Source organism: Coenobita brevimanus, chromosome 23 (genome assembly GCF_032717465.1).
Source record: "Coenobita brevimanus isolate Jiangsu-jjx chromosome 23, ASM3271746v2, whole genome shotgun sequence".
In the NCBI taxonomy this organism is placed as follows: Eukaryota; Metazoa; Arthropoda; class Malacostraca; order Decapoda; family Coenobitidae; genus Coenobita; species Coenobita brevimanus.
The window spans coordinates 24,688,055-24,700,722 of record NC_136976.1 but is presented as its reverse complement, the minus strand read 5'-3'; positions in this window follow the sequence as shown (position 1 = coordinate 24,700,722).

Here is a 12,668-nt window from a genome sequence, read left to right as displayed (position 1 = left end):
GCCGCTACGGGATCTAAGCTATGGAGAAAGACTGGAAAGACTGAATCTACCAACGCTGCAGGCGAGAAGGAGAAGGGGAGACATGATTATACTATATAAATGCATCTCAGGGAAAGAGAAAATAGACATAAATGATTTTATATCATTTGGTGAAACATTAGCAAGAGGACATTGCAAAAAAAGAGAGGTGAAAAGATAAAATTATGTAAGAACAATTAGGTAAGGTAAGAATACACACACCCACACCCACACCCACACCTACCCACCCACCCACACACACACACACACACACACACACACACACACACACACACACACACACACACACACACACACACACACACACACACACACCACATTACACACACACACACACACACACACACACACACAGACGTACATACGTTCATGGTGTTTACAGGTTTGAGACACAGGATCGAGACACAAGATTTGAGACACAAGTTTGAGAAACAGACATATTCGAGATACTGGTTCGAGACAGGTTCAAGACATGGACTCCAGACACGCCGGAGATAGGTTCGAGACACGTTTGAGGCTGCTTTGAAGAAGAGTTTGAGAGAAAGGGTCAAAACAGGTTCGAGACACAATCCATGACTCAGATTTGAGTTCTGTGTGGATTCGAGATATAGGTTCGAGACAGGCTAACCCGTACACTGCAAGGGATCTTCTGGTAGGTCTGTGCGCACGGCTGTGACGAATCTTCCAGAAAACGGCGTTTTTTTTTTTCATATTTTTGCACGTTCCATTAATTCCGACTAACTCTTAATTATGCTTTCTGAGTGGGCTACTTGGATTCCTCCCTTTCTGAGGAAGGTATTTTACCAGTCAGAGTGTCTCCGGCACTCACAGAGTGAAGGTGGTGTCTTGTTTCTCTCAAAAACCTCCCCTTCCACCAATACCCAACCGGGCGGGAAGCAAGCCCAGCCGAGTGAGTTGCTCTACATATCACCTAGTGACAACTTGACTGCACTGGCACAGGGAGAAGGTGAAAGTGAGAGGAAAACTGTTGTAATTGGAGCACATGACCCTGCCTCTCCCTGCCCTGTCTTCGTTTTTCTTAGCCTTCACTGCCTTTCCCTTACACGTCTTAATTTACCTTACTCTCTCTCTCTCTCTCTCTCTCTCTCTCTCTCTCTCTCTCTCTCCTTATCCTACCCTACCCTACATCTCCCTACTCTACCCTGCCTTTCCCTACCCAGCACTGCCTTTCCGAAGCCTATATTGCATCTCCCTTCTCTACTCTGCCTTTCCCTACGTTACCGTGCCTTTCCTATCTTACTCTGCCTTTCCCAACCCTACCCTATCCTTCCCAACCCTACCCTGCCTTTCATAACCCTACCCTGCCTTTCCCTGCAATGCATTGCCTTTCCCTACCTGCATATCCTTACCCAAACTTGTATATAGCTATTCAGCCCTTCCTTCCCCTACCCTACCTTGCATCTCCCTGCTCTACCCTGGCTGTCCCTACTCTGCCCTGCCTTTCCCTACTCTATCCATCCTCCCCCTACCCTATCTTTCTTCCCCCTACCCTTCCTTCCCCTACCCTATCTCTCCTTCCCCTGCCAAATTTTGCCTTTCCCTACCTGCAGCTCCTTACCAAATCCTGCATATCCCTGTTCAACCTTGCCTTTCCCAACCATACCCTGCATCTGCCTACTCTACCCTGCCCTACCCTTCCATGCTCTGCCATTCCTCACCCTACCATGCCCTTCTCTGCTATACCGTGAATTTCCTCATCCAGCTGTACCTTTCCTCACACAGAGGACAGGTAAACGCTTCCGGAGATTAAATAAATATGTACAAAAACTTTGTTGGAGACAATGGTGAGTGATATACTGAGTTACACAGAAGTGAATGTGACACTCGCCATGAAGTTATTACGGATTGCAATAGCTATAACAGCAAAGATAAGTGCTGACAAGAGACAAAAACGAACTGCAAAATATCTAAGTAAATATAAATTATTGTAATAGTGAATGAGAGAGCGGTGAGTGACACTGCAGTGCTCTATATGAAAGTGAAAGTGACCCTCATTATGAAGTCATTGTGGATTGCCATACCTACAGTATGAGAGCAAAGCTAAGTACTGACAGGAGACAGAAAGTATGGGTAAATATATCCTTTATTGCCGTTTCATATTTTTGGTGTGTTTTTTTTCTTCCATTTGCTATATTTTAGTTCATTTGAATGTTTTGAGGCCTTTGTTGTGCAAATGAACAATAACCATAATATGATTATGACAATCTTAGTTACCTCCTAACTCCGCGGGAGCTCTTGATTATCACCTAATCTAACCTAACCTAACAAAAGTAACCTATCCTAACCTAACCTAACTAAAGTAACCTAACTCAACCTGATGGTCCTTTTTGGTTCATCCGACAAGCTAAGCTAAAGCTGTCTCAACCTAAGATATCTCAGCCTAAGCTAACCTAACCCAAGATCATGGAAATTAAAAGTTTCATAAAAAATAGAAATATTCATTTGTACACAAAAAAAAAAAAAAACACATACAGGCATACACTATATGATAGCACAAATCCACTGGGTATGATGGGAATGCCCACTAAAGAAACAGCAATAAAGGAAATAAATTCCAGAATATGAAAGAAAATGTGAACTACTTTAACTGTGAGTAAGGAGAAAATGGTGACCCTGCGTGTGCTATACAAAAGTAAAATTAATGCCCGCTATGAAGTCATTGTGGACTGCTGTAGCCATTAGAGCAAAACTATGTACTGACAAGAGACAGAAAAGGAAGTGCATTATATGAAAAATAATATATATAAATTAGTGTAATAATGAATGAGATACTGGTAATTGACACAGAAGTGCGCAACACAAAAATAAAAGTGGTGCACGCTACGAACTTGTGGATTCCTATAGCTATAAGAGCAAAGATAAGTACTGAGAGAGAGTTAATTAACTCCTATGTGCACAATTAGTAACAAGTGCTAGAAAAGTGAGTAATAAGTGATTAATTAAGCAGGAAAATTAAGTCCTACATAATAGTATCTTTTTGCACGTGGCAACTCTGTATCATTGTTATTTTCATGGCTTACGCGTGACCATATGATAATCTGTGATAACAACAAGTGATATATTTAGCGAAAAATTAAAGAAATGTAAAGAGAACTATCACCTCAGTTACTGTTACACTCACGTAGCATGTGTAGTGCAAACTGTAGCTCTTATGATTCTGCTCCTGTAGGTTACATCCTTAGGCACAGTGCAGCAAGTGTCCTTGTCACTAAAAATTAGTGAATAACTTGGTTTTTTGTATTATCAGGCACCAAAGTCACCTCCCAAACTTCTTTCCCTTACGTGGCATGGCGGCCACTCGCAAAGGTGTCGTGAATCATCTGGGCACCTGGCTGTCTCCGAATGCAGAAAGCACCTTTTTAATTCACTCTCCTTTGGTTCCTGGACCACCTATGGACTTTCAGTTAGATTCAAAGGTTAGTGGAACGTTTGAAAAATTTTTACTAGAATTTAAATGTGTTTGGTTAGGTGTAAGTGGGTCAAAACAACTAGTGAAAACACCCATTTTTTCCGTATTTGCCACATGAAGGACGTATCTACAACAATTCCTCCACAGCTTAAGTATGGTACATTGGGTCAGAACTCAACCTGGGACATGTTCGACATGTGGTTTGATACAGAAATTCAAAACAAAGATTCAAGATGATAACTCAGGATACAGGTTCTACACACAACGTTGAGATGAATTTGAGTCATTGGTTCAAGCATAGGTTCGAGACAGGTTTAAGACAATGGTTGTAATAGGTCTGAGAACAAGTTAGAGGCACAGACCTGAACACAAGTCCAGAACCGAACATGCTCACAATGCAACTTCAACACGAGCTTGGAGACACAATTTTTTTGACACATGGCCGAGGCACAGGTTTGAGACACAGGTTTGGAACACAAGTTCAGAGCACAGGTTCTAGGCACAAGTTAGAGACACAGACTCAAGACAAGTTCTAGACGGTCTTAGGATAGGTTCAGGGCAATAAAGCCATGTTTGGGACAAACATTAAAGCCATGACTGGATCATAGGAAATAGATTAGTGATAATGGATTAAGATATAGACTCTAAGTTCAGGAGGCTTGTTCAGGACACAAAACTCAGGCTCGTGTATTAATCTGGGACACAAGAAACACCAGCATGAAGCACAGGAATCTGTTTCAGAATGTAGGAACCAGGTCTAGGACATCAGATTTAATGGAATGGAAAACAGAAGGGGCTAGGATCAGGATACAGGAGCCAGGGCTGGGTCATGTACTTACTATAGCAATTACAGGTTTTAAGTCATTCATAATGGGGTACAAGTTTAGAACATTAGGTCTGCAGATTTGACACACAGGTTTAGAACACAAAATCAAGAAACTAGATCTGTAAGTTTAAGACACAGGAGCTGTTGGGCCAAGATGCTGGAGCTGCAGTTTTGGGACAAGTTTGAGATGCATGAGTTGTTGGTTTCGGACACAAGTTCTGGACACAGGAACAACACATTAAACCCTAAGCACCGGCATTTTTTTGCCACATCCACTTTCTCAGCATAGGCATATTTCCCCCAATAGCCTGTTTTCAGACCTTCATAACTGGGAAAGTATAGCAGTTAGGGAAACAAATTAAAGTGTGCATGGAAAAGTTTGGAAGGAATGAGAGAGTGTTTTTGATTGGTGATATGAATGGTAAAGTTGGGAATGTGAAGGTGGATGGAATAGTTGGTGAGTGGGGTGTGCCTGCTGAGATAGATGAGAATGGGAGTGCGTTAGTGGACATTTGTGCTGGGAGGGGGTTGGTGATAGCCAATACCCTCTTCAGGCATAAAATGATCCACAGGTATACATGGCGAGTGATGAGAAGGGTGGGTGGTGAACTGAATGAAAGGAAGGCAATGATTGATTATGTGTGTGTGGATGAAAGGATGCGAAGATGTGTAAAGGATGCAAGAGTGTATAGAGGTTGGGGGAGTGGACTTTCTGACCACTACATGGTGGTGGCCAGAATTAGAATGCAAGTAAGATGGAGGAATAGAAGAAGGGAAAGACGAGAGGAAGGAGTAGTTGCAAGGAGAGTGGAAAGGTTACAAGAGGATGAGAAAAAGGCAGAGTATAAGAGAGAAGTGGAGGAACGATTGGGCAAATATGAATTGGAGCAGATGGGAGACGTGGAAGGTGTGTGTAAGATATTTACAGAAGAAATATGTGCAGCATGTGATGTGGTGTGTGGAAGGAAGAGAAGACGGAGGGGGGTGCAAGGAACAGCGTGGTGGACTGAAGAGGTGAGACAGGCTGTGGCACAAAAGAAGAAAGCATACAATGAATGGATGAGAAATAGGGGTGTGGAAGAAGTTGAGAGGCGGAAGAGAGAGTTATATGTGGAAAGAAAGAGAGAGGTGAAAAGATTAGTAAGAGAGAGTAAGAAGAGAGTGGATGAGGAATTTGGAAGGAATTTGAGTGTAAAGTGGAGGGACTGTAAGAAAATGTTCTGGAGAGAAGTGAAAAGAGTAAGACAGGGTGGAAGTGAAGTACGAGTAAGCAGGGGAGTGAAAGATAAAAATGGTAGATTACTAGTGTAGAAGGGAGAAAAAGTGAACAGATGGAGAGAACACTTTAAGGAATTGTTGAACGTAGAGGATGGAAGTAATGCGAGTATAAGTGGCTGGGGAATGGCTGGGAGAAGGAGGGAGGTGAGAGACAGGAAGAAATCAGTAGGATAGAAGTTGTGGAAGCAATGAAGAAAGTTAAAACGGGGAAAGCCCCAGGAATTGATGGAGTGTGTGGTGAAATGCTGAAGCATGGGGGAGAGATAGTAGTAGAATGGATGTGGAAGATGTGCAGATTGGCCTGGGAGGAAGGTAGAGTCCCAGAGGATTGGAAGTCAGGTGTAATTATTCCCTTGTACAAAGGAAAGGGGAAAAAGAAGTGTGTGGTAATCATAGGGGTATTTGTCTTCTTAGTAAAATAGGAAAAGTGTATGGTAGGATACTTATTGACAGAGTTAGAGAAAGAACAGAGAAATTAGTTGGAGAAGAACAGGGAGGCTTTAGGAAGGGAAGAGGTTTTTTTTTTTTTTTTTTTTTAATGCGAGGAAGAAGGAACCAAAGGCCATGAGCCCGCAGTGACAGTTCCCACCAAGAGAAAAACAAAATACAACAGAGAGCCAAATTCAAGATCCGATCATTTTGAGATGCCTGGACACACTACGTTTGAAAGACTGGAGATCATAGGCAGGAGGAAATACAGACAGAGGGAGACAGTTCCAGAGCTGACCTGTTGCATAAATGAAAGACTGGGAGTAACGGTTAACTCTTGCATTAGAGAGTTGGACAGAAAAGGGATGAGAGTTTGCTGCCAGACGGGTGCTACGCGCCCGTCGTAGAGGTGGAGGAATGCAAGCAGACAGTTCAGAGGAGCAGTGACCATTAAAGTAGCGATAGAAAAGAGATAAAGATGGAACAGTGCGGCGAAGAGACAGAGGTTGAAGGGAGTCAGTAAGAGGAGAAGAGTTAATGAGACGAAAAGCCTTTGACTCCAGGTTGTGTAGATCAGATATTCATTCTTAGATCTTTAGTGGAAAAGTTTCTAGAGAAGGGAAAGAAGTTGTATGCGGCTCTCATGGATTTGGAGAAAGCATATGACAGGGTGGATAGACAAGGATTGTGGAAAGTGTTAAGAATATATGGAGTAGATGGGAAGTTGTTGAATGCTGTGAAGAGTATGTACGATGGTGCGAAGGCTGCAGTGCTTGTGGATGGTGAACTAAGTGAATTTTTCTCTTTGAAAGTTGGTTTGAAACAGGGATGTGTCATGTCTCCATGGTTGTTCAATCTGTACATGGATGGGGTAATAAAAGAGGTACAAGGTAGGGTAGTGGATGTTGGAGTGGCCCTGGTGAGAGAGGATAGTGTTTGGAAACTCCCTGTACTGTTGTTTGCAGATGATACTGTGTTGTTGAGTGAAGACGAAGGGGAGCTGCAAGGCTTGGTGGATGAGTTTGGGAGAGTGTGTAACAAACGGAATCTAAAGGTGAATGTAGGGAAGAGTAAAGTGATGGTCTTTGAGAGAGGTGAGGTTAGTGAATGTACAGCGAGGTTGGATGGTGAGGAATTGGAAAATGTGAGTACGTTTAAGTACTTGGGTAGTGTGATGAGTAAGGATGGAGGTTTGGAGGGTGAAGTGCTTGAAAGGGTACAGCAGGGAAGAAAGGTTGCTGGTTCTTTGAAAGCAGTGATAAGAAACAGGGAAGTGAGCATGGAAGTGAAAAAGTTACTACATGACAGTATTGTGATACCAACTCTGACGTACGGAAGTGAAGCTTGGACATTGTTGGAAGGACACAAGTCAAGAGTGAGAGCAGTGGAAATGAGTTATTTAAGAGGAGCCTGTGGAGTCACGTGGAGAGACAGGCTGACGAATGAAGATATAAAGGAGCGTTGTGGTGTGGATGTGGATGTGATAGGAAGCGTTATGAGAAACACACTGAGGTGGTTTGGCAATGTGGAGAGGATGGAGGGTGAAAGACTGACGAAGAGAGTGTATGTGAGTGAGGTGGAGGGGGGAAGAGGGAGGGGGAGGCCGAGGATGAGATGGAGGGATGGGGTGGAGAGGTATATGAGAGAGGGGGGTGTGAGTTGGGAGCAGGGCAGTGAAATGGCGGGGGACAGGGCGACTTGGAGGCGATGTGTTTGTGGCCACCCCAAACGGGATTGAGGCGTCTGGCAATAGATAGATAGATAGATTACTCACCAACTCTTCTTCTTGCAAACGAAAGCATCTCCAGCTCTGTAGGTGGTTGTGTCAATGAGTAAGGACGTGAAGAAAATGAGTAACTTTGCCACTCGAAGCAGAATGTAGTCATGAGCGTGCATACAGCCCTGACTTTGGCTGTTCTTTCAGCATGATAGCTTCTCCGTTACTAAATAGACCAGACACAGTGGCATCCAAGGCATTCCCCTGGCACTATCACTGCACCTTTTCCTAGTATCATTGAACAGAGACATGGAAGGGGTGAATGACGCAAGGGGTCCACGTGAGGCAGGAATGGAATCAGACAAGAAGTTTCAGAAAATATCTTTCCACACCTGTCAAGACCACAGAGAAGGCTAAGGTAGCGTGCTTGAGGTGGCGGGAATGTCTTGCCACCCTTTGGTACTGAGATCAAGTGGCAGCCAGTTCAAACAATGGCGAAAATACATTAGCAGCTCCTCCCTTAACTCAGTGGCCTCTGTGCATCCATTTTGCCACAGCATATGTTGATTCCCAGTGCATAGGGGTTAAGGTCATAGGAGCTACAGGTTCAAGACAGACAGTAGTAGCTGAAGATATAGGGTCAGGTTCAGTAAATGGTTTAGGACATACATACATACATATACCTAGAATTTTTACCCTTAGGCAGGTGGCTGAAACAGGACGACACACTCATCCACACACACACATTTACTCATATCACAGCCCCTAAGGGGAGAAGGGACCGTTCCTCACGGCACCTCACTTTACGAAGGTCAACTGCGCAGTGCAATCCAGTGATATCCACAGCAGGGCCTGACAGCAGAGCTGGTTTACCCCCGCCACATCATAATGGACCCATCCCCTTCGTCGCACCTGACTCGATCAGCTGATCGGATCAGATGTGGGAGAACATCCCATCAGTGGGAGAATATCCCATCGGGGCCACTTCACAATTTATGCATTTACAATTTCTCTCCATTCATCCCTATTAAGCAGAGCCACTCTTCCTTGCTCTGCAGACATCTCTCTCGAATCTAACGCTCTCTTCACCCTATCCATCCATGTTATTCGTGGTCTTCCTCTCATCCTTACACCTCTCACGTCAGATCCACTTATCTTTGTCGCCCATTGCTCTTCATCCATTCTTTCCATATACCCAAACCACCGCAAAACTCTCTGCTCAACTCGATCAGCCATTTCTTGCATAGCTCCAGTTCTCTCTAGTTCGGGACACAGAAGAAAGAACTGTGACATGATCTGGGTCGTGTCATTACCGAGGTGAGAGATCGTGTGGAAAAGTGTAGGTCCAAGGAGCCAACGTGACGTAAACAGGCAGCTCTCACCTCACCGCACCTCAGTGTGGGCGTTAACTAAAGCGCTCGTTGGAAGAGGTGGAAAGAGGAAGGAGGTGAATTAGTGAGGAGAGGGGCTAGAGGAGAAGGAAAGGAGGGTAGGAAAGGGGAGGAGGGGAGCTGTGATTGGAACGCTGGTCAAGAGGAGAGCGTGGTTGAGGGGGGGGGGGAGTTGAGGGAAGGGAAGATAAAGGGAGTTGATGAAGGGGATGGGAGATGTCGGTATGCTGGTTTGGGGTAGGAGGGGAGGAAGAGATAGGAGGGAAGATGAGAGGAGATGTGGTTGGAATAGTGGGTGGGGGAAAGGGGAAGGAGGAGGAAGGGAGGGGAAAGAAGGGGAGGGAATGATATAGTTATCGACGAAATGTTGGTTTGGTGGAGACGAGGGGGACTTGAAATGAGGATTACGAGGGAAGAAACAGTCATAAAAGTAAGAGTGAAAATTAAACAATGAAGGAAGACAGAGGATAAGAAAAGGTAAGAGGAAAGCGAATGATGGAAGGAGACTTGGGATAGGGAAGAGAATCGTGAGGAACAAAAACAAGAAGTAAGGGTGAGAAAAAAGCGGAGAAGAGAGGTTGAAGGAGAGTAAGCGTTATTTTTGGAATGCCCGTTGGAAGGGGATGAGAATTGAGGGAAAGATACAAAGGGTTATTAGAACTGTTGTGTGAGGAGAAGAGTGAGAGGCCGGCAGGGATTGGGTGATGACGTCAGAATACTGGATGAGAGAAGAAGAGACGTGAAGAGGATAGGGGAAAAGAGGGGTGGGAAGAAAGTATTGAAAGTGCTGTGTGAAATGGGGACGGGAGAACAGAGAATTGGAGGTACTGTGTTATGAGCAGCAGGAGAAAGGGCAGAGGAAAGAGAGAGAGAGGTTTTCGAAACGACACAGAAGAAATAAAATGAGGCTAGGTAGAGAAAGGGAAGGGCATGGAGGGTGGGTAAAGGAATGAAGAAAGGATTGGAGTTGTCATCAGGAAGAGAAGGTAAAGGGAGGGAAGAGGATGGGTTTCGTTATCAGAATAGAAATATGGGAGAAGTGATGGAAAGGTGGTAAAAAAACGAGGAAAAGGAAGGGGAGAAAGCGTTGCTCATACTCTGCTCAAAATGGAAAGGGAGGGGGGAGGGGAGCCGGGGGGTGGGGGGAGGGGAGCCGGGGGGTGGGGGGAGCGCCAGAGGAGAGAAGAAAGAATGTAAGGAATGGAGCGAACTTGCTCATTGAGGAAACGCACAGTTGGAGCGCGGGTTTATCAAAGTGGTGTTCTATTACTTTAATGCATCTCATAATAGGTGTGCGTGTGCGTGTGCTTGTGCTTCCTTGCGCGCGCGTGCATATGTGTGTGTGTGTGTGTGTGTGTGTGTGTGTGTGTGTGTGTGTGTGTGTGTGTGTGTGTGTGTGTGTGTGTGTGTGTGTGTGTGTGTGTGTGTGTGTGTGTGTGTGTGTGTGTGTGTGTGTGTGTGTGTGTGTGTGTGTGTGTGTGTGTGTGTGTGTGTGTGTGTGTGTGTGTGTGTGTGTGTGTGTGTGTGTGTGTGTGTGTGTGTGTGTGTGTGTGTGTGTGTGTGTGTGTGTGTGTGTGTGTGTGTGTGTGTGTGTGTGTGTGTGTGTGTGTGTGTGTGTGTGTGTGTGTGTGTGTGTGTGTGTGTGTGTGTGTGTGTGTGTGTGTGTGTGTGTGTGTGTGTGTGTGTGTGTGTGTGTGTGTGTGTGTGTGTGTGTGTGTGTGTGTGTGTGTGTGTGTGTGTGTGTGTGTGTGTGTGTGTGTGTGTGTGTGTGTGTGTGTGTGTGTGTGTGTGTGTGTGTGTGTGTGTGTGTGTGTGTGTGTGTGTGTGTGTGTGTGTGTGTGTGTGTGTGTGTGTGTGTGTGTGTGTGTGTGTGTGTGTGTGTGTGTGTGTGTGTGTGTGTGTGTGTGTGTGTGTGTGTGTGTGTGTGTGTGTGTGTGTGTGTGTGTGTGTGTGTGTGTGTGTGTGTGTGTGTGTGTGTGTGTGTGTGTGTGTGTGTGTGTGTGTGTGTGTGTGTGTGTGTGTGTGTGTGTGTGTGTGTGTGTGTGTGTGTGTGTGTGTGTGTGTGTGTGTGTGTGTGTGTGTGTGTGTGTGTGTGTGTGTGTGTGTGTGTGTGTGTGTGTGTGTGTGTGTGTGTGTGTGTGTGTGTGTGTGTGTGTGTGTGTGTGTGTGTGTGTGTGTGTGTGTGTGTGTGTGTGTGTGTGTGTGTGTGTGTGTGTGTGTGTGTGTGTGTGTGTGTGTGTGTGTGTGTGTGTGTGTGTGTGTGTGTGTGTGTGTGTGTGTGTGTGTGTGTGTGTGTGTGTGTGTGTGTGTGTGTGTGTGTGTGTGTGTGTGTGTGTGTGTGTGTGTGTGTGTGTGTGTGTGTGTGTGTGTGTGTGTGTGTGTGTGTGTGTGTGAGTGTGTGTGTGTGTGTGTGTGTGTGTGTGTGTGTCTCAAGGAATACTGTCCTTTTTCACTGGATCTTATTCTCAGTGAATCAAAAAGTATGTAATTGTTCTCAATTTTTGCGTTTCCTATTTTATGGCAAGAGTGAATACCATTTCGTGCTCCATCTTTTCTTGAGATATCTATCTATCTATCTATCTATCTGTCTATCTATATATATATATACATATATATATCTGTATATAGATAGATAGATAGATAGATAGATAATAAATCTGTGTATATATATAAATATATAAAATAAATGTGTATATATATATAAATCTATCTATCTATCTATCTATCTCTATCTATCTATATATATACATATATAAATATCTATCTATCTATCTATATCTATATCTAGATAGATAGATATTTATATATATATATATATAAATCTATCTATCTATCTATCTCTATCTATCTATCTATATACATATATAAATATCTATCTATCTGTCTATATCTATATCTATCTATCTATATCTATATCTATCTATCTATCTATATCTATCTATCTACCTATCTATATAGATAGATAGATAGATAGATAGGTAATAAATCTGTGTATATATATAAATATATAAAATAAATGTGTATATACAGTATATATATATATATATAAATCTATCTATCTCTCTATCTATCTCTATCTATCTATATATATACATATAAAAATATCTATCAATCTATCTATCTATCTATATCTATATCTATCTATCTATCTATCTATATCTATCTATCTATCTATCTATCTATCTATCTATATATATATATATATAAATATCTATATCTATATATATATATATATATATATATATATATATATATATATATATATATACATGAGAGAGAGAGAGAGAGAGAGAGAGAGAGAGAGAGAAAGTAAAATTAAGGATGAAGATTTTCTGTTTTTTTCATCAGTAACTTGTTACATACTTATTCGCCTAATACGCTCTCTGTCGAAAGCAGGAGAGCACAACTTCATTCAACGGCATTTGGTCTCTCAGCCGCCATTTACCATGGCATGGCATACATGAAGGCAAGTTTGGAAGTTTTACATCGATGCCCTGCCGATTACGTGTCAGTTTATCCTGTCGCTTCATTTCTCGTCTGGTACAGATTTTTGACAGA